Below are 19,212 nucleotides of genomic sequence, written 5' to 3'. Positions count from 1 at the left end.
TTTAGTTTCATCCCTCATTGAACCTAAGGTTGGGGTTAGGCTGCCACAGGTTTGGGTGTAGGTCGGGAAGCACCAGGGTGGGGTAGGTTTGTGCTGGATTTGTTCCTCCCAAAGGTCCTGGGAAGGCTCTTACTTCTCCTGTCATGTGGTGACACAGGACAGACATTTACAAAGACAACGTGGGGACCTGCCAACACATGTAACAGCTCTTTCTCAAGCAGGGCTATTTGCCAGTGTCAGGGATATGACAGAGCCTCTTACTTAAGTTAAAAAATGGCGAGGTGACTCCCTTGGTAAGAAGAAAAGGAGAACCACATCCGGAGTGGGAAGAAAGAGACCCAGCACCATCCAGAAAGAACATTCCCATAATGGTTTCATATATTCATACTCAACCAATCAGTATTTTATCCCCAAAGACCAGCTGTCCAGTACATTAGGTTCTGAGGACAAAACGGAAGGCCCTGTTTCTCTACACTGACAGTTTGACGTTTTTATTCTTTAATTTTTTTTAATGTTTATTTATTGGGGGGGGGGGAGGGAACGGCAGAGAGAGAGAGAGAGGGAGACACAGAATCTGAAACAGGCTCCAGGCTCTGAGCCATCAGCACAGACCCCGAATGTGGGGCTTGAACTGGGAACGGCGAGATCAAGACCTAGGCCAAAGTTGGACACCCAACCAACTGAGTCACCCAGGCGCCCCCAGTTTGACAGTTTTATACTCAGCAAATAACAACAACAAATGCTGAAATTGGAACATCACTGATTTTATGTCTTTGACGGACAAATGCTTTTTATGTGTGGAAAGACCGTTCAGGTTTCCTTTGAAAGCACTGTCTCGTCTTAGGTAATTTAATTAAGATGCAAAAATTTCCCAGTTGGTCACCAACATCCAATACAAGTGGCCCCCAAGGGGAAAACCCATGTGAAATATAGAGAGAAGTTTCTTTCAACCCAAGGGGAAAACTAGTGGAAAGCCCCATTTTCACATCCTGCTGTGTATCCACTTGTATACACAATAGGGAGAATCTACTGCCATATGGATAGCCCTGGGTTCCTTTTGGTTGCTAATCATTAAGCATAAAGCCCAGGCTGGGGCCTTTACGATTATTTCTGGGGTGGGACAATAGCCATATTGTTCCTCATTCAGACTTCTCTAGATGGTTACCCAGTGTCTGTAGCTGAAGGACAGAAACCACGGGGACAGGAGAGCCTTCCACGGGGTACTCGGGAAACAAGAGCCTATGTAACTCTGCACCTTTGGGCCTGACGTCACCCATCTGAACACTGCAGGAAGGGCTCCATGACCCAAGACTTCCCCTGGGACCCCTGACTGCACAGAAGCCAGGCCTGGCTGGTGCAGCTGTTACCTGGAAAAGGCACGCCCAACCACTCTGCATGTGGTCAGGAAATGGAGGCATTTGTGGGTGTCAAAATAGTGGGGGGCCTTTGGGGACTTCACACCTGGGGACCGGAGACGCTAGACAATTTGCAGTGTCCCCGACTGTCCCACTCAGTGAAGAATTGTCCCATACGATTTTCAAAGGTCCTCTTAGAGACTGATGTAGGAAAGAAAGTGTTTCTAGTGATCTGATCCCAGACCTTGGCTCCATGTTAAATATAAACTCAAAGTAATTATGGCACTGTTGTATTAGCCCCTGAATGTTCCAGTAACACAACCATCCTATAAATGAAATACTATGTTTTGCTCAGTTTTACTAACAGGTCTTCACCCCTCTTGGCAGATCACGTGCCCAAAGGCATTGCCCCTGGAGGTACGTAGTTCTCTAGCCCTTATCCAAGTTAGTGTGAAGGTGCAGTTGCCCACTGACGGTGGTTACAGGTGGAGATGTAAGCACCCAGCCAATTACTTCATTTTGTTTGCTAATGAGTTGTATCCGATCCCTTACAAATTGAAGTTATTTAATAATAAATTACGTTCCTTTTATTTCTCTCTCCTTTTTAAATAAAGTTTATGTATTTTGAAAGAGAAAGGAGAGAAAGAGAGAGAGAGAGAGAGAGAGAGGAGAGAACGAGTGGGGGAGGGGCAGAGAGAGAATCCCAAACTGACTGCGGCACCAGCATGAAGCCCCGCTCGGGGCCTGAACTCACAAACCGTGAGATGACAACTGAGCTGCAGTTGAGAGTCAGACGCTTCACTGACTAAGCCACCCAGGCGCCCCTAGTTCTCGTTTTAATTGCAGGTAAAGATAATATAGATTTTGGAGGAAATTATCTGTCAGGTCAGATTATTTCACTGATGCAGTTTCACTGAAGGTCGTGAAGTCGGCACTGGAAAATAGTGGAGTGGGTGCAGAGTCAGACAAGGCTGAGGGCCACTGTTCCTGGGCTTATAGTCAGGGATGCAGTTTGATGGTTCTGCTCATCTAGCCCAGGAGGGAGAGAAAGGGGCCACGGGGACCACAGCCGCTCACCTACAGTCCAGGGAGGGAATTGTGCACTTATTTCCAAACAGGTCACAGACGCACGGTGCTTCCTTCTCCTGTTTCTTAGCTGACTCTGCTTCTCTCAGTGGCTTGGCTGAAACAGAATTTATTCTACTTCAGTGACCCCAGATTCCCGGGGGGATTCTGCTACTCCAAGAACTTTCTGCCTCCCATTTGGCTGCTCTGGATTCTCCAAATGCCTGGGAAAACAGACTGTCGGGAAAACACGTCCAGGTTGTCTCTGGTGGGATGGCTACCCTACCAGGACACGGGAAAGACAATGGAAAGTGATTCCTATGGGACCAAGTGCATGCACGTAGTTCTCTCAACTCCAAATATGGGTGCAGGGGCCATAGGATCAGGAAAGGGCATGATCGCAAGGGGTGTGTGCGTGCACACGTTTTGCTTTTGTTTTGTTTCGTTCCCTTTGCTCAGTGCTGACCACATGACTCCTTCTCCTGCCTCATGGAACTGCTTAACTCAGCCTTGGACCATTTTATTCTGCTTCAGGACCATTCTGACAGTATGATTGATCAGTTGGCGGTTTATGTAAAAAGCAACTCCACAACTACATTTAAATATCGACTAGTGCACCTGAAACGGTTACAAGATTGCACGTCAATTATTTTTCAGTGAAAGAAAAAACAAATAAGTAATGACTAGTTTGGGAATAACAAACCACAAAGATTTGAGGTATAAGAACTACATGTGGTTTATATTTTTGTAGGACACCCTCAGGAAGATAAATGGGCAGAGTTAAGAAAGAAAAAAAATATCTCCATGGCCTCTCCCTGCCTCATCCCGACCACCATTAAAAAAATAAAAAATAAAATAAAACAAACAGCCAACCCCCCCCCGAGCCCAGGCTGCTTGTTACTCTTGGCTCCTAGGAGGCAGTTGTGTTTTAGGCAAGGCAAATAAGTAGCTGCCTGGGGACTGTGGCTAAGGTCAAGAACAGCCTGCTAGCATAACCTCCACTTCTGCCAACAGCCCCTGCCAGGCTGAGCGCGGCCCCTCTCCAGCCCCGGGGCTGTCTTCCTTCAGATTAGCTTCTCCAACTTGACCCTGTGCCATCACCGCCTTTCCTACCCTTGACCTGGCCCCACACGCAACATCTCAGCCAGTCTTCTCAGCCAAAAAGAGAGACACGAAACAGGGAATTGCTTTCTAGAAATAAAAAATATTTTCTACAATCCTTTTATCTGCTTACACTACGTGTGTGTCCCTGCCTGCATGGCTACCTGGTGAGCAGGGCCATCGCTAGGGCTCCGATGCACAGCAGTCATCCAACAGAGACCTTCTACCCATCACGTGACAAGGGCTGCCGGTGACACGAGAGCGATCAAACAGACAAAGCTCTCCACGCACGTGGAGTTCACATTCGTATCTGAGCTGATGACACGGTGGAAGGAAAACGAATTTATCCCCTGAATCGTGCAGCCCAGGTGTTCGTTTCAGCCCGGCTCACCTTACACAGAGTAGCCTCACGAAGCTGACCTCCTGAAGGAGGCCTAATTCAGGCACACTCCAATTTAAGTGCACAGCGCTCTGAAGTCCTTAGGTGGGGATAGGCATTTTGGTTTGAGAACCATTTCCATACAATCATACTTGATGGCATCCTGCCAGGCCAGCCCACAAACGTCTACTTAATTCATAGCGTGACTAACCAGACTTCATTTCCAAGTCTTCAAAGGAAAGGCCTCAGAGATGATGGAGGGGTGAGGGCTTCATTACTCTGGTGCACTCCGGCCTCAGCCTCTACCCGCTGCCGCTAGGCTGCCCTGCAATTTCCCCACTCAGGACCCTGAGTGGCTTCTGTCCCTTCCCCACGATAAGATGATCTCACCAACATGGAAGGAAGAAACATGTTGTTTTGAAAGAAAGAGGAGCTGTTCACCCAAATGACGTTGAATTAGTGGGCGTTTTGTTGAGACAAAAGAATACAGAGGCACCTGCATGGCTCAGTTGATTGATGTCGGGTCATGATCTCAGGGTTGTGGGATTGAGCCTAGAGCGGAGCCTGCTTGAGACTGACTCTCTCTCTCTCTCTCTCTCTCTCTCTCTCTCTCCTCCTCCTCCACCCCATCATTCTTTCTCTAAAATTAAAAAAAAAAAGAAAAAATATATAGGGCTGTAGTGAGATCCTATGGCAGAATCACACTGTCTGGGGGGGTAATTTCCTTAAGTTTCTCTTACCTTTTATAGTTTCCTTCCTTCACTTAATATATCTTTTTCCTTATTAAAAATTCATACATGGAAATGTTTAGAAAATATAAATAAATTTTTAAATGACCCATAGTACTCAAAGAAACCAGTTAACATTTTGGAATTTGCTTCCAGTCTTTTTTTCCTCTGTGTGTGTGTGTGTGTGTGTGTGTGTGTGTGTGTGTGTGTCTAAAATGGGATCATACTGGGGTGCCTCAGTGGCTCAATCGGTCGAATATCTGACCCTTGATTTCAGCTCAGGTCATGATCTCAGGCTCATGGGATTGAGCTCCAGATTGGGCTCCATACTGAGCATGAGCCTGTTTGAGATTCTCTCTCTCTCTCTCTCTCTCTCTCTCTCTCCCTCAGCTCCTCTCTCCCATTCACATTCTCTCTCTCTCTCAAATAAAAAAAATAATAAAATGGGATCCTACTGTATATATGTAGTTTTACATCCTCTTTTCACATTTGCTCATATTATTAAATATTCTCCTAATGCAATTTTAATAGTTGAATATTTCATTTTATGTGTGGTCTATTACCTGTGTAGCTAATTTTCATTGTTAAACATTTAAATTGCATCCAATTTCGCTGTTACAAATCCTACCAGGTTAACAGACTAAATATTTGTAGTCATTTCAGATTATTTTCTCAGGATACATGTGTTACAGTACAATTACTGGAATGGAAGATACAAAGGTTTCTCTTTTAATGATCTTGATACATATTGTTAAACTGTTTTCTCACAGCGGTAGCATTTCTTCTCCCATTAGTACCTACTTCATTTCTTTTCTTAAAAAAATTTTTTTTATGTTTTTATTTTATTTTTGAGAGAGAGAGAGAGAGAGAGAGCACAAGCAGGGAAGGGCCAGAGAGACAGGGAGACCGAGAATCCGAAACAGGCTCCAGGCTCTGAGCTGTCAGCCCAGAGCCCAAAGCGGGGCTCAAACCCACAAACCATGAGATCATGACCTGAGCTGAAGTCAGATGCTTAACCCACTGAGCCACCCAGGCACCCCCCTTGGGTGCCTTCATTTCTTTTCAACATGTTCTATTATTAGCACTTGTAAAAATCTTTACCAATTTGATAGATGAAAATTATATGTACGGACAGTTTTGATTTTCATTTCTTTTATTAGTGAGGCTGGCAGTGTTTCATATATTTCTTGTCTTCTCCATTATTAGCATATATTCCTCCATTAATTGTCTGTTATCTGGATTTTTTTAATCACAAGGTTTTAATCTTTCCCTTATTTCTTCCATTTTTGAACCTAAAGATTACTTAAAAGTTCCATGACTTTCCATAGACAAAATAAAATGTCCTAACCTTTGAAGGACTGGATGGGTAAACAGTGACCCTTTCTGTACACCAATAAAGCAAATTTCATAAATTAAGGACGGCCTCTATTGCCGACAGATACACGCTTTCGTAAGAATTTTCTGAGATGGCGACAGTGGCTAATTTTGTGTGGCCTGTGAGAATTTTCACCATTTCCAGAAATGTCTCCATCTTAAGTCGGGAGGAGGGTGCAGGAAGTCTGGGCCCATCTCACTGTGACACATCTACCTCAAAGGCAGAAGTAGGAATGCTTGCTTATTGTTACACACATGCATCCGTGTGCGAAGCTCTAAACTCCGAGTACAGAAAACAGTCATTATGACCCTGAGTCACCTAATTCCATCTTCACAAGACAAAAGTTCCCAGGAACTAAGGAGCGATGTGGGCTGACCCAATGAGTCTCCAAAGCTTCCTTTATCTTCACTGTCTTCACCAGCCATTAAACAAATATTTCGGAAGAAGTCAAATCTAATTTAGAGGGACGCCTGGGTGGCTCAGTCGGTAAAGCGTCTGACTCTCGGTTTCGGCTCAGGTCATGGTCTCTCGGTTCATGGGCTTGGGCCCCGCGTCAGGCTCTGCACTGATGATGTGGAGCCTGCTTGCGATTCTCTCCCTCCCTCTCTCTCTGCCCCTCCCCTGCTTGCTTGCATTCTCTCTCTCTTTCTCAAAATAAATAAACACTTAGAAATCTAATTCAGAATTTTTTTCTTTAATGATTAAAAACTTGGTGACCAAAACCACTTCTGAGCATAGATCATTCAAAGTAACCACAGTTCGGTACCTGATGATTCACCCGAGGACCTGGGCTGGCATGCCATCCTCTGGCCTCCTTTCCACTGGGTCTTCCCAAGTCAAAGGCTCTTGCCCATTTCCTACAGTTCCCTCTCCCTCTCCTTGCCAATGTCCTACAGTTCCACTCAGAAGGTGTTTGATGCACCTAAGTGAGAAAGGCAGCCACTCTGGGGGAAAGTGCCTGGAGCATACTAAACACTCAACAGTGTCAGCTATCATGACTATTACTAAGTGAGCTAAGTGTCTCCATGGTTCGTGCTGCTTCATAAAGGAGGAAACAGAGCAGGAAAAGTGGCTCTTTCTGTTCACAGAGGGATAATTCAATGCAATGTGAGAATGAAGAATTTACCCTATTTGACAGTTGAGAAAAGTTGGGTACCAGTAATTCCAGTAACTCTGTTTTATATCATTCTACAGCTAGGTTTCAAATCCCCTCAGGACCATTTCAAAAAGCTGGTGTTGATCCACCTGATTTGTGCCGGTCCCATTCTCATTCACCAGTGCTGCCGCATTTTTGTGCATTTCCAAACATCGCTAGATTCAAGGAACACAAATTCAAAAAAAAAAATGCCCCAGCAACTTCCTAAAAATACTGTTTCTCCTAAAATTTAAAGAGAAATAGGGATTAGTAAATAGATTTTATGCTCACTGCTTTGTTTTCATTCACCCGGATGAGCTCATTGCCTCTCAGTAGGCTTGTCGCCATCCCTCCCAGGAGGAGGATAGGAAGCCACTAGTCTCAAAACCCCCCAAGGCAGAGAACAGGACTTCTCTTCTAGGGCACTAAGAAGATGCCCCAAAGCCCTTTGGGGGTGGTCTCACCCACCTGGGGAGTAGAAAACAGCGCTGATTTTCCAGGCTGCTTTATTCTCGCGGTTAAGGAGCAAACAGAGAGAACAGCAATGGTCTGAGAATGTTTTCGGAGCAGGTGCATAGTGAACTGAAAGAAAACAGGCTTTGAGGCAAGGTCTGATTTCTCTCTGAGCAAGTGAGAAAACAAAACCACGATACCTATCATTATGCCCAAGTTCGGTCACCACAAGATGAGGATGGCACTGTGACGCGAAAGACAGCCGTGCCAAGAGTCAACTGAAGCTGCAGCAGAACTGAACACCACACCGAACGCGCTCTGAGTATCCAGCTCTCGTCGGCAGGGAGCTCACGGAGAACCAATATGAAAGATGACCGGTGTGAAAGTTCATTTTCCAAAGTACAATGGCTTCTGTACACACACCTTTCTACTCCTCTGAAACTCCTTCCTGCCTCGTACAAAATCCTCTGTGGAGGCCCATTTTTAGCATTCTTCCCTAGCAGTGTCCGCTGAATTCCCTTCAACCTCTAACTGCACACCGCCGAGATAAGGGTTCCTTCTTTGGCTTTGTTCCCCCCTCATATCTTGAAAATATAGATGAGCTTCTAAATAATACTGAGAGATACAAAAAGATGAAGCATCTCAAAATCTTTACAGGCATAAGCAACACACAAAAGGTTAAGCAATGGAGAACAAGAGCAGTACACGTTCTACTCTGGAGTCGTTAAAGATTACTGTTGGTGACGTGTATATCCTCAGTTTCAAAAATGCCGACTTGAAGGGGTACCTGGCTGGCTCGGTCGGTGGAGCACGCACCTCTTGATCCTGGGGTTGTGTGTTTGAGCCCCAATTTGGGTATAGACGTTACTTAACAATAAAATCTTGAGGGGCTCCTGGGTGGCTCAGTTGGTTGTGCCTCTGACTTTGGCTCAGGTCATGACCTCGTGCTTCGTGAGTTCGAGCCCCGTGTCGGGCTCTGTGCTGACAGTTCAGAGCCTGGAGCCTGTTTCAGATTCTGTGTCTCCCTCTCTCTCTGACCCTCCCCTGCTCGTGCTTTCTCTCTCTTTCTCTCTCTCTCTCAAAAATAAATAAACATTGGAGTGCCTGGGTGGCTCAGTCGGTTGAGTGTCCGACTTTGGCTCAGGATCTCACAGTTAGTTCAGTTCGTAAGTTTGAGCCCCACTTCGGGTTCTGTGCTGACAGCTCAGAGCCTGGAACCTGCTTCAGATTCTGTGTCTCCCTCTCTCTCTGCCCCTAACCTACTACCTACTCTCATTCTGTCTCTGTCTCTCTCAAAAATAAATAAACGTTAAAAAAATTAAAAATAAAAATACAATCTTGCAAATTTTTTTTTACTTAAAATGCAGCTTTTAAAAAAGATTTAAATTATAATATGACTGTATTGTACACAACGTTACTCAGGAAAGTAACCGGTACACATTACCGCGCTACTAGAATTTTGGGTTTTTACAAAAATAAAGTCCATGAAAGGACTAGGCCACCTCAGAAATTATTTTCCTTAAGTGTAACTCCTCCCACCCCTGCTACTCCCCGCAAAAGCACTCTTAAAAATATAAGTTCAGAATTTAATAAAAGTGAAATCAGTTTTGTAATGCATAAGTCTGGGAATATTAAAAATCACTATGAACTTAACAAAGTTAGATATTTTAATTGTTTAAATGTTTACTTAATTTTGAGAGACAGCGAGAGACACGGAGTATAAGCATGGGAGGGCAGAGAGAGAGAGAGAGAGAGAGGGACACATAGAATCCAAAGCAGGCTCCAGGCTCCAGGCTCCGAGCTGTCAGCACAGAGCCTGATGCGGGGCTCAAACTCATGAATGGTGAGATTATGACCTGAGCTGAAGTCGGACACCTAACTGACTGAGCCACCCAGGTGCCCCAATAAGATTATATATTTTAAATCTCTCATTCTATTTTCCTTAACATAAATACAAAAGTAAAGTACTTAAAGGTTTAGGATTTACCCTTGAGATACTATAAACTATTATTATCTTCATGATAAAAGAAACTTATGAATCTATGGAAAAGGGAATAATATTTATAAAACATATTAGTAAAAGCACTGTATATGTTTGTGTATTGACATTCAAAGGTCGTTCATTAATAAAAATATTTAAAGTATAATAAAAGGAAAGTTAAGAGTGGTTTTACTCAAACTTGCATTTTCCAAAAGGTATCATCTGAAAGTACCAAAGATTAAGTAGAAATCCACATTCAAAAAAGAGTTCCATGGAATTCTCAGAAAGAGAGAGTCGCAAAGGGTCATCTGAGGACATTATTTTAGCCTAAAGTTTGAGAATCATTCAAACGGGGGAGCCAGTGCCCGATATTGACAAAGTGCAGTTTCTGGCTGGCAAGCTCAGATGTCAGCCCACCACCCTATCTGCCAAGATGAGTGGATGAGAAGTCATTTCATGAAGTCATGCACAAACATGAAATGCACTGTAAAGGTCTGCGGCCATCCCTCCATCATTGCTTTGCTTGCTTAGGCTGCTGGCCAGCAGGGATAGCTCCTTCTGCAAAACTGTTTCAAAGTAATGGCCTGGAGGAAGTGGTGTGCTGATACCATGAAAAAAAAAATCCCTCAAACACAAAGATAGTTCAAAAAGCATCTGTATATGGCTCAGAGGAAACAAACAGCTCAGCTAATTTCAACTCAAAAGGAACATGAGAGACCAGTTTACCTTGGCTGTAGCTACACACACACACCGGAAAACTGAAGGGTGGCGATTATCTAGTGATTCTGTTTTGTGCCAAAGGGGATGAAAGGGCAGGGTTATCCATCCTGGGGTCAGGATGGAATAACAGAATATATCCCGCCCCACAATGCTTCAGACACAGAATGACGTGTATATAAGAGGACTTCTTCACACTGTTCTCTCCTTGAGACAGGGAGGGGCGCCCTGGACCTTGGCCGGAATGGTAAGTCTGATGTTCCTTCCTGAAGCCACTGGGAGATCAGAAGCTAATTCTGAGCCTCTCACACATGGTCTCTCCATCACTGGAGCCTTTCCATGGGTTTTCCTTCCACAGTGTCTTTACAGAGCTAAGAGAGGAGCAGGGCATCTAAAACAGTTGTTTCCTGTGTACATCGTGGGCTGAAATCCATCTACAATCTTTAAAAGATGACCAATACTGAATTTTCAACTCCCGGGCATTTAACAATACTCTTCAAATGAAGTGAACACATCATCGACAAAGATCACATTCTGTTTGGTTTTAAAAACCACTTGGAGCTTTCTGTAAAAACAGCTACTTTTCTGAAAGAATAGGCAATGGTTGCTACCAAAATCTTAAAATGATCCTTATTTTATTTTCAAATAACCTTATTTGAGAAGGTCACTAGAGGTAGGTATCAGCAGAAGGCTAAAACTGTTTTCTCAGTCCTGTTTTGTACTGCTATTTTGACATCTTTGTTGCTAATTGGGTCAGGATGCCCAAAAGCCCTTTGGTTTTGATCACTCGAGGAAATGCACCTCACAGCAGAAGACCTAGTTATTTTATTTGATTTCCAGTTTTGTGAAGGGAAGACAGGAAAGAGTGACGACCTTTAGTATCAGAAGTGTGTGTTGTTGACTTTCAGTTGGGTAGTGAGATTTTCAGTTCAAAACATTCAGTACCCAGATCACATGTGGTGACAATTAAAATGTTTTAAATGATGCTTTTCCTTCTTCCAGTGCTGGCCATAATATTCAAGCTGGGCACAGGAAGCAGAGATTTTGTCTCAGCTCAGTAGCCGACTTACAAGGGCAGCTCCAAGCTCTGCAGTTTTTGCCATTTGTCTTTCTAGGTGGTGCACCAGTCAGCAATCCTCTGCAGCTCATAAAACCCAACATAACCTTTTGGGATGCTCTGGAAAAAACACATTGGGTAATAAGGGATAGAATGCTTTCTGTTCAGTGTTTCCAGTGCTATTTTCTGGCCCAAAGAAATACCAAATCATAGGCATCTACAAAAAAGAGAGGTGGCCCAGAAATGATCTTGCATAGTCTGTGAGTGCGGACTAACCCCCCATCCCCACCCAAAGGTTCATCTACCTGTGTCCTGCTGTGTGTTTCACGCAGAGCTACACAGGCATTGGAGCAAACAGCCATTTCTACCAGGCTTGACTCAACTCAACTTCTAGGGTGGTCTTAAAGTGAAAATAAAAGTGCCCAGAATGATCCTTAGCACACAGTAATGGCACAATGAATGTTAACTATTATTAGTATTGTTCCAGGAAATGAAATGGCATTGTCCTGATCACCTTGAGGATGCGAGGAGGGGTGAAAAGATGCAGATCCATGGCAGTGACAGCGAGACGAGTATGGTCTAGGAGAACGTGAAACTTGGACATTAATGTCCTCCCTGTGAGCTTTCCCCAAAGGTATCCTTTAGCTATGGAGCTAATCACAAGGCCCATCGGCATTTCCATGTGTAGTTTACACAACACACTGTGGTTTCTTGGCCGGTCCGTGGCACAAAGGGAATTGAGTAAGGCATCACGACGTAGACAAGCTGCAATGTGAACGCCACAGAGGTGGGAAGGTCATGGCCCACAAAGGCAGAGATTCGGTGAAGGCCTCTGAGGTTTCACCTCATCTCCACAGTTCTTAGTCACACAATTTCCTTTATGGATCTGAACAGTAACAAACGGGCCTTAGAAAACGAATCAGTGTGCCAGGTGGAAAATGCCAAAAGTCATCTTGTCTCTCCAAAGGGTTAAGCTGCTTTTCCGTTTTGTTCTTCTACCCTTTCTTTATTCTTCAAGCCCTCTTTGCTGAATAATTTAAAATTCACGGTTACAAGGGCTTCCTTTGTGCCCACATTCCCCTGCTGAGATCAGATGCAGCTGACCCCACCCCAGTCAAGGCCAACTGGATGAGGGCAGGACCCCAGCCCAAGTCTTCCTGCTGGAGAGCACGCTGTGAGATGGCCGGGTGTGAAAAAGCCTGCTCTGCTCGAACAAGGCAGTCTGTTTCCTCCTCGTCTCAGAAGTATGAACTGGGAATCATGGGGACAGGTAGGCAGTCAGTCATACCAGAGAAATGAGAGGAGACAGGAATAGCCAGTTAACTGGTGGACATAAGAGAGGAGATGATCCGTCTCCTGGGACTGAGGGCACATCGTGATTTTTCAGGTACCTAAACTGTACTGTAGTCTTTAATAACTCTAACAGTAGCGAAGCTAACGGTAACAATAATAGCTAGCATTTATTGTGCCCTTACCATGTGCTAAGGATCATTTTAGGAATTTTACAAGTATTCATTCATTCAATTTTCACAATGACTCTTGATGATGATGATGATGATGATGATGCTGATGATGGCACTGAAGCACAGAGAAGCTAAGTAACTTGACCAAGGCTACACAGCTCATAAGTGGCCCAGACACAATTTGAACTCAAATGGCAGGGTTCCAGAGCCCATCCAGCGTGTGCCTCCCTGTGGGGTAGTCCTGAGTATCCTGTGTTCTTTATTGCCCATCCTTACAATAAAGCTCCCCTATTAAGGAAGCCTGACAGGGGGTCTATTTCTTGCTCCCTATTGCCTCACAACTAGCATTTTTCTTGGCTCCGCTCATTATGAATCTTAGTAACGTAAGCATACATTTATTAATTCAAGAACTATTTAATGCTTACTGTGTGCCAGGAACTACTACTGAGCTCTGGAAGCTGACGAAGAATCCGCCCCGTTCCAGCTCTCAGGAACCTCTACTAAGTAGGGAAAGACTCGGTCTGCACACACCGCCACGCCAGAAAGAGCTTCCAGTAATTATACTGTATAGTCATACTTCTACGACCTTCTGCAGAATCTACGGGACATACTGTCTTTGTAAACACACTGTGTCCTATTTTTGAATAATGATATATTGTATCCTGAGCTCATCGTTAAAATAACGCCTCAAAAGAACATCTTAAATATCACCAAAATAGAAACAGACACGGCAAAGATGGCTTCTTGGAAGGTCTTCCCAGGATTCTGTGTCAGTCAGGCCAAGGGGATGGCAACACCCATGCGCACACTGGCTGACCTATAGGCGGCGCTGCAGTGTCCCCCAGAGCCTGAAGGTGCCTGAGAAATACGAACCATGGCCTCCTCCTCTGTCCGATCATATTTCACTGCTGGCAACTTGTTCACGGCATCAATCCCCATTCCCGCCAAGTGGGTATTTATTTATGTCTACGGTACTTGCAAGACGGTGCTCTCAGACACCAGGTGTCACTCTTCTCATCTTTCCAAACCGACAGCACCAGCACGCTGCTTTGCACCTGACAGGTCTTTAACCCGTTTTAAACGACCGTTTTGTAACAGTATTACACCAGCACCAGTCTATTGTGGGAAATGCTGAACTCAAATTTAAAGGAGAGAAATTACGTATAATCCTACTAGAAGTACACGTTAACTTTTTGGAATATTTCCTTCTGGTCTTGATACATATAAAATGTTTCAAAATGAAGATGATAAATACGCAGTTTTGAATCCAGGTTCTGTTAGCCTTTCCTACCGCTAAATACTCTTTGAAAACATGATTTTTTAATGACTGCATGGAATTTCGACACCAATTTATTGAACATTCTCCTATGGCTGGTCATTTACTTTATTTCTTACTTTGCTTTTATAAGTGTGCTAATATCAACATCCTTATACACAAATTCTTGTGTTCAGTTAGGTTTATGCAATAGAAAAAGAAGTATTGGATCAAAGAGTTTGAACAATTTAAACTCTTGATACGCAGTGCAAATGGTCCACGGGGAAGACTTATACTCCCTCTGGCCTCATGAAAGAATGAATGCCCCATTCACCATACTCTCGCCAACACCGAATATTACAGTTTTAGAAAATCTTTATCTTAATTTGGTTTCTTCAGTGGGCCGTAACAGAGCCTACATTTAAACCCTACGTTCCTAAGAAAAGTGCAGATGGGTCACTTACAAACAGGAGCAAAAGAGCCTATGGGCAACAGTCCCCACCTCAAGCCCTCGAAGCCATAAAATACTTTAGAATTTTAGAAATGGCAAGTACTTTAGAGGTCACTGAGCAAACTGTTTCAGTTTATAAATAAAGTAACCAAAGCTCAGAGAGATGAAGTGACCTGGGAAACATATTTGAGTTCGAACTAGAATCTAGTTGTCTGGACCCGTGGTCTTGACCCATAAGCCATTTCTTTAGAATGGGCTGATAACCTATGGAAGCAACAAACCATTGTTATGAGAGTGAAAAAATAGAAGGAAAAATAGTATGAGAATATATTTGAAAACGAAACTGTTATTGTTCTAAATTGTTTTATCTTCATGACACCAAGTGAGAATAAGCTGTTTTACAGACAAAGGCAAAAACTCACATGTGAGTGTTACTCTGTTCTTAAGATCCCTGCTTACATCTAGAACAGATATTTTTTTCTCCTGGAACCATTAAAATATTCAGCATTGATCTACCATTCTCTCATCGAGCCAACATTTACTAAGAATGTACTGTGGCCAGGCACGACGCCAGGTACTGGAGCAGCAGGGGGGAAAGAACCAAGGTAAGAAATGAGGGATTTATTCTGCGGGGGAAGTGGGCAGGAAGGCATGTGAGCAAATGCTAATGCATGTGACTGGGCGGTGACGGGCTACACAAGGTGCCGCGGGAGGGGGCAGAGCAATGGACATGGAAGACATCACAGAGGAGCTGACACATGAGCTATGCCTGTGCTTGAAAGTAGTCTACTGGGCGGGGTGGGGAGAACAGCAGCCCAGTCAAGGCTGCTCCTCGGATGGGCCTGAAACATGGCGGCTGCACACCTGAACTCATCGAACCCTCACTCTCCTATGAGCAGACTGATGCTGTTCACTGGATGTTTCTTAGGCTGGTGTATATTCTGACTGGTTAGCACTTGTGCCTATCAGCTGTTTGATATTTAGATATCACCTCTGCCTATAAAGACATTATTATCTTCACTTAAATTTTCCAGAGGTTACAGAGCTGATAAGTTTGTGATTTGGGGTTTTAACTACAAACCCCACAAGGCAGAAACAACTATAACACCTAGCATGAGGTGTTATATTTCTTATTAACTGGTCAATTTTCTTTTTTTTTTTTTTAAACAATTCTTTTTTTTTTTTTTAACGTTTATTCATTTTTGAGACAGAGGGAGACAGAGCATGAACGGGGGAAGGTCACAGAGAGAGGGAGACAAAGAATCTGAAACAGGCTCCAGGCCCTGAGCTGTCAGCACAGGGCCCCACGCGGAGCTGGAACTCACGGACCGCGAGATCATGACCTGAGCCAAAGTTGGATGCCCAACCGACTGAGCCACCCAGGCGCCCCTAACTGGTCAATTTTCAATTAGGAGCTTATATTTCTTGTTAACTGGTCAATTTTCAGTTATGAACTTGAAAAGCCTGATGACTTTAAGAGATAAGAACTGGTAGATTTCGGGGGCACCTGGGTGGCTCAGTTGTTTAAGCATCTGACTCTTATTTCAGCTCAGGTCACGATCTCATGGTTTGTGGGTTTCAGCCCTGTGTTGGGCTCCACACTCACAGTGTGGAGCCTGCTTGGGATGGATTTTCTCTTTCTCCCTCTCTCTGTCCCTCCCCTGCTCGTGCTTACACTCTCTTTCAAGATAAATAAATTTAAAAAAAAGAACTGGTATATTTCTGTGGTGGGGATGCATGGCATCAATATGGCTAAAACAAATGTGTTATAAATCAAAATATGTGCTTGTTTATTAATGCACTAAACAGTACGATCTAGTGGCCAGTCTAATAATGATTATGATTTTGAAGTAATAATGAGGGCAAACGATATTTGGAGATATCTGAAATTGTACTGTATAAAAGTTACTCGTACTTTTTAATTGAATCATATTTGACATATAACATTATATAAATTTAAGGTGTACAATATGTTAATTTACATATTGTAACATAACTGCCATTGCAGTAATAATTAGTACTTCTATCACATTATACAATTATCCTTTCTTTTTAGTAGCTGGAATAATTAATAGTCTCTTAGCAAGTTTGATAAGTATAAGAGAATATTGTCTATATTCACCATACTGAGTATTACATCTCTACGACTATTTACTAGTCATAGCATAAGTTATCTATTCTTATGCAACAAATTACCCCAGAACTCAGTAGCTTAAACAAACAAATATATTATACCAAAGCTTCTGTGAGTCAGGAATCTGAATACAGGTTAGCTGAGTGTCTTTGGCTCAAGGTCTATCACAGGACTGCAATCAAGGTGGCAACTGGGGCTGTGTTCTCATCTGAAGGTTCAATCGGGGAGAATCTGCTTCTATGCTTATTTATGTGTTGGCAAGAGGAAGAGGAACTTACTTGTTGGCTATTGGTCAAAGGCTTCCTTCAGGTCCTTGCCATGTGGGTCTCTCTTCAAGGTAGCTTAAAACATGGTAGTTGGCTTCCCTCAGAGTGAGCAAGAGAGTGACAGAAAGCCCCCATCATGGACACCATAGTCTTTTTATAACTAAATCTCAGAAGGACATCTTATCCTCTCTGCTGCATCTCATTCACATGAATCACTAAAACTAGCCCACATTTAAAGGGAAGGATTTAAACACAAGTATATTTAATTCCAGGAGGTAGGAATCATTGAGGGCCATCTTAGAAGCTGCCTACCATAGGGTCACCTGAGTGGCTCAGTTGGTTAAACGTCTGACTTCGGCTCAAGTCATGGTCTCATGGTTTGTGGGTTCAAGCCCTGCATCGGGCTCTCTGCTATCAGTGTGGAGCCTGCTTCAGATCCTCTGTATCCCTCTCTCTGTCCCTCCCCTGCCTGCATGGGCACACACTCTCTCTTCCTCTCAAAAATAAGCATTAAAAAAAAGAAGCAGCAGCTGCCTACCACCTAATGACAAAATATCTTTGACTTCTATCGGTGATGATACCACAAGTGCTGCTAACACTATTGCGGTTTGTGGGTACATTCACAATTGAAGGAAATGCAAAATTTCAGTTAGAGGTTAGTGAAAATAAAGACGTTTTATTCCCCCCACCGCCAACTCACAGACTTTAGGTTAAGAACTCCTGTGTTAAAGGATGCAGCGTATCTCTCACCATCTAAAAATCCGTCTGATGCTTTGTGGATAGGCACAAGGATTCCTCACATACCCCTGGAATCCACTATGTGTGGGCATTTACTGTGTTTGCAAAAGATTCCATTTTTGTTTGTTTGTTTTTAAACCATGCGGTACTGTTAGTCCAGCTCAGAAATAAATCGACTTTAAAAACTGTTCCCACAGCTGCAAAAGGCAAGTGTTTGGCACTAATAAATCAGGATTAGTGGAGCTTGGCTTATAATGAACCCTTCACCTCCCCTGGGCAGGTGGTCACCAACTGATCTATGGGAACAAATAAGCCATGCTTTGAGGTAATAACCATTTTTCTAATGCTACGTAGGACTCGAGTAGAAAGCAAGTAGAGAGAGATATTGTATTCCTGCAAAATTCAATCTTCTTAAACTTGGAGGCCTCTGAAAACATGAATCAAAATTATGTTTCCAGGGCCACTTGCTTGACCTCTGCTTGTTATTACCTTTCCATTCATAACTACTGTGGGGGTTTTTCCTTCTAGATAGTGAAGGATGCTATCAACATGCCCATATCAGAGAATCAGTGAACGTGGAGCCCAATTATACATTTAAATTTTACCCTCTTGGACCCCAAATGAAATTTGGCATCACCTGCTCACAGAAATGCCTTCACTGTTCCATTTTGGGGGGGCGGGGTGGGACAGGAGTTATATTCAAAATATGTAACAGCCAATAAGGCACAGTCACTAACCAATCAGAACGATGTCTCACAGTCCTGGGCACCCCATGCTGTACTAGACACTAATGCTTAACTACTGAATTATGAGACAGGTCTTAGGGGTTGAAGGGTGCACTCAAGTTTCTGAGATCAGTGATGATTCATCAACTGGTACTGAAGCTTGTCAATATTTTTAAACCAGCATGGCTGTACCACTGCAAAGAGTATCAACTGCTGAGGTGGGTGGGAACTGTTCCTCCCCCCGGGTTCCCGTGGAGGGTTACTAGTGTGGGAGTTGACTCTGTCACCTTTCAGCACTCCATGTGGCTTCTACTGTGGGGACAGAGCCCAACCCTGCTTTCTGAGCCTTGAGCTGAGGTCTTGGAGTCTCTTGGAGTCCCCCACTCAGGTCTCCTCAAGGCTCGCTGGCTGTAGTATCCCAGCTCTCAGGCACCTGCTAGGAACAGCCTGGGACAGCTGTGTCAAGCTGGCACCAAAAGACTTCTGTGCAAGTTGGGTGTTTCCCTGCAGGTTTGATGGAGGGGCATGTTCTCTGTCCACAGGTGTCATACCACCCAAGAAGTCCCACCACTGTATGGAGTATAGGGCAAAAAAAAAAAGAGACTTCCTTTTTTTTTTTTTTTTCCATGTATCCTCTCATTGCAAGGATTAGTTTAACAGCTACCTGAAATTCCTGATTGGAGCCCCAGTGTTTTAGGTGTATTTGGATACACCTAAGAGGTCATTCTGCATTGTCTCTTGGTCTACATTATTTTACTAAAACGCTCTGGTTTGTTCTACTTTGCTCCATGCTTCTGGAAAGTGGATTAGGGAAGGCTTTAGATACAGACAGGT

General features: G+C 43.7%; 2 protein-coding genes across 12 annotated transcripts in view; one reads left to right on the top strand and one right to left on the bottom strand.

Annotated features, from left to right (window-relative positions):
- The window catches only part of WIPF1 (WAS/WASL interacting protein family member 1), a 124,648-nt gene that overhangs the window by 51,021 nt on the left and 54,415 nt on the right, over positions 1–19,212 (bottom strand). Inside the window, exon 2 of one of the 4 annotated variants that reach the window (XM_060621761.3) lies at positions 2,433–2,538. The exons of the other annotated variants lie outside the window; for them this stretch is intronic. The gene's annotated coding sequence lies outside the window, so the exon portion shown is untranslated. The remainder of the gene's footprint in view (positions 1–2,432; positions 2,539–19,212) is intronic. 4 annotated transcript variants of the gene reach the window in all.
- Positions 1–19,212, top strand: part of LOC144617155 (uncharacterized) — a 131,624-nt gene that overhangs the window by 102,728 nt on the left and 9,684 nt on the right. Inside the window, exon 3 of one of the 8 annotated variants that reach the window (XR_013557262.1) lies at positions 11,834–11,947. The exons of 6 other annotated variants lie outside the window; for them this stretch is intronic. The gene's annotated coding sequence lies outside the window, so the exon portion shown is untranslated. Of the gene's footprint in view, positions 1–11,833; positions 11,948–14,518; positions 15,121–19,212 lie in introns of those variants that run through there. One more of the 8 variants, XM_081796363.1, reaches the window with a different exon arrangement.

This window comes from Panthera onca, chromosome C1, assembly GCF_046562875.1.
Source record: "Panthera onca isolate mPanOnc1 chromosome C1, mPanOnc1 haplotype 2, whole genome shotgun sequence".
NCBI lineage: Eukaryota > Metazoa > Chordata > Mammalia > Carnivora > Felidae > Panthera > Panthera onca.
The sequence above is the reverse complement of the archived record's forward strand: the minus strand, read 5'-3'. Positions and strand labels throughout refer to the sequence as shown.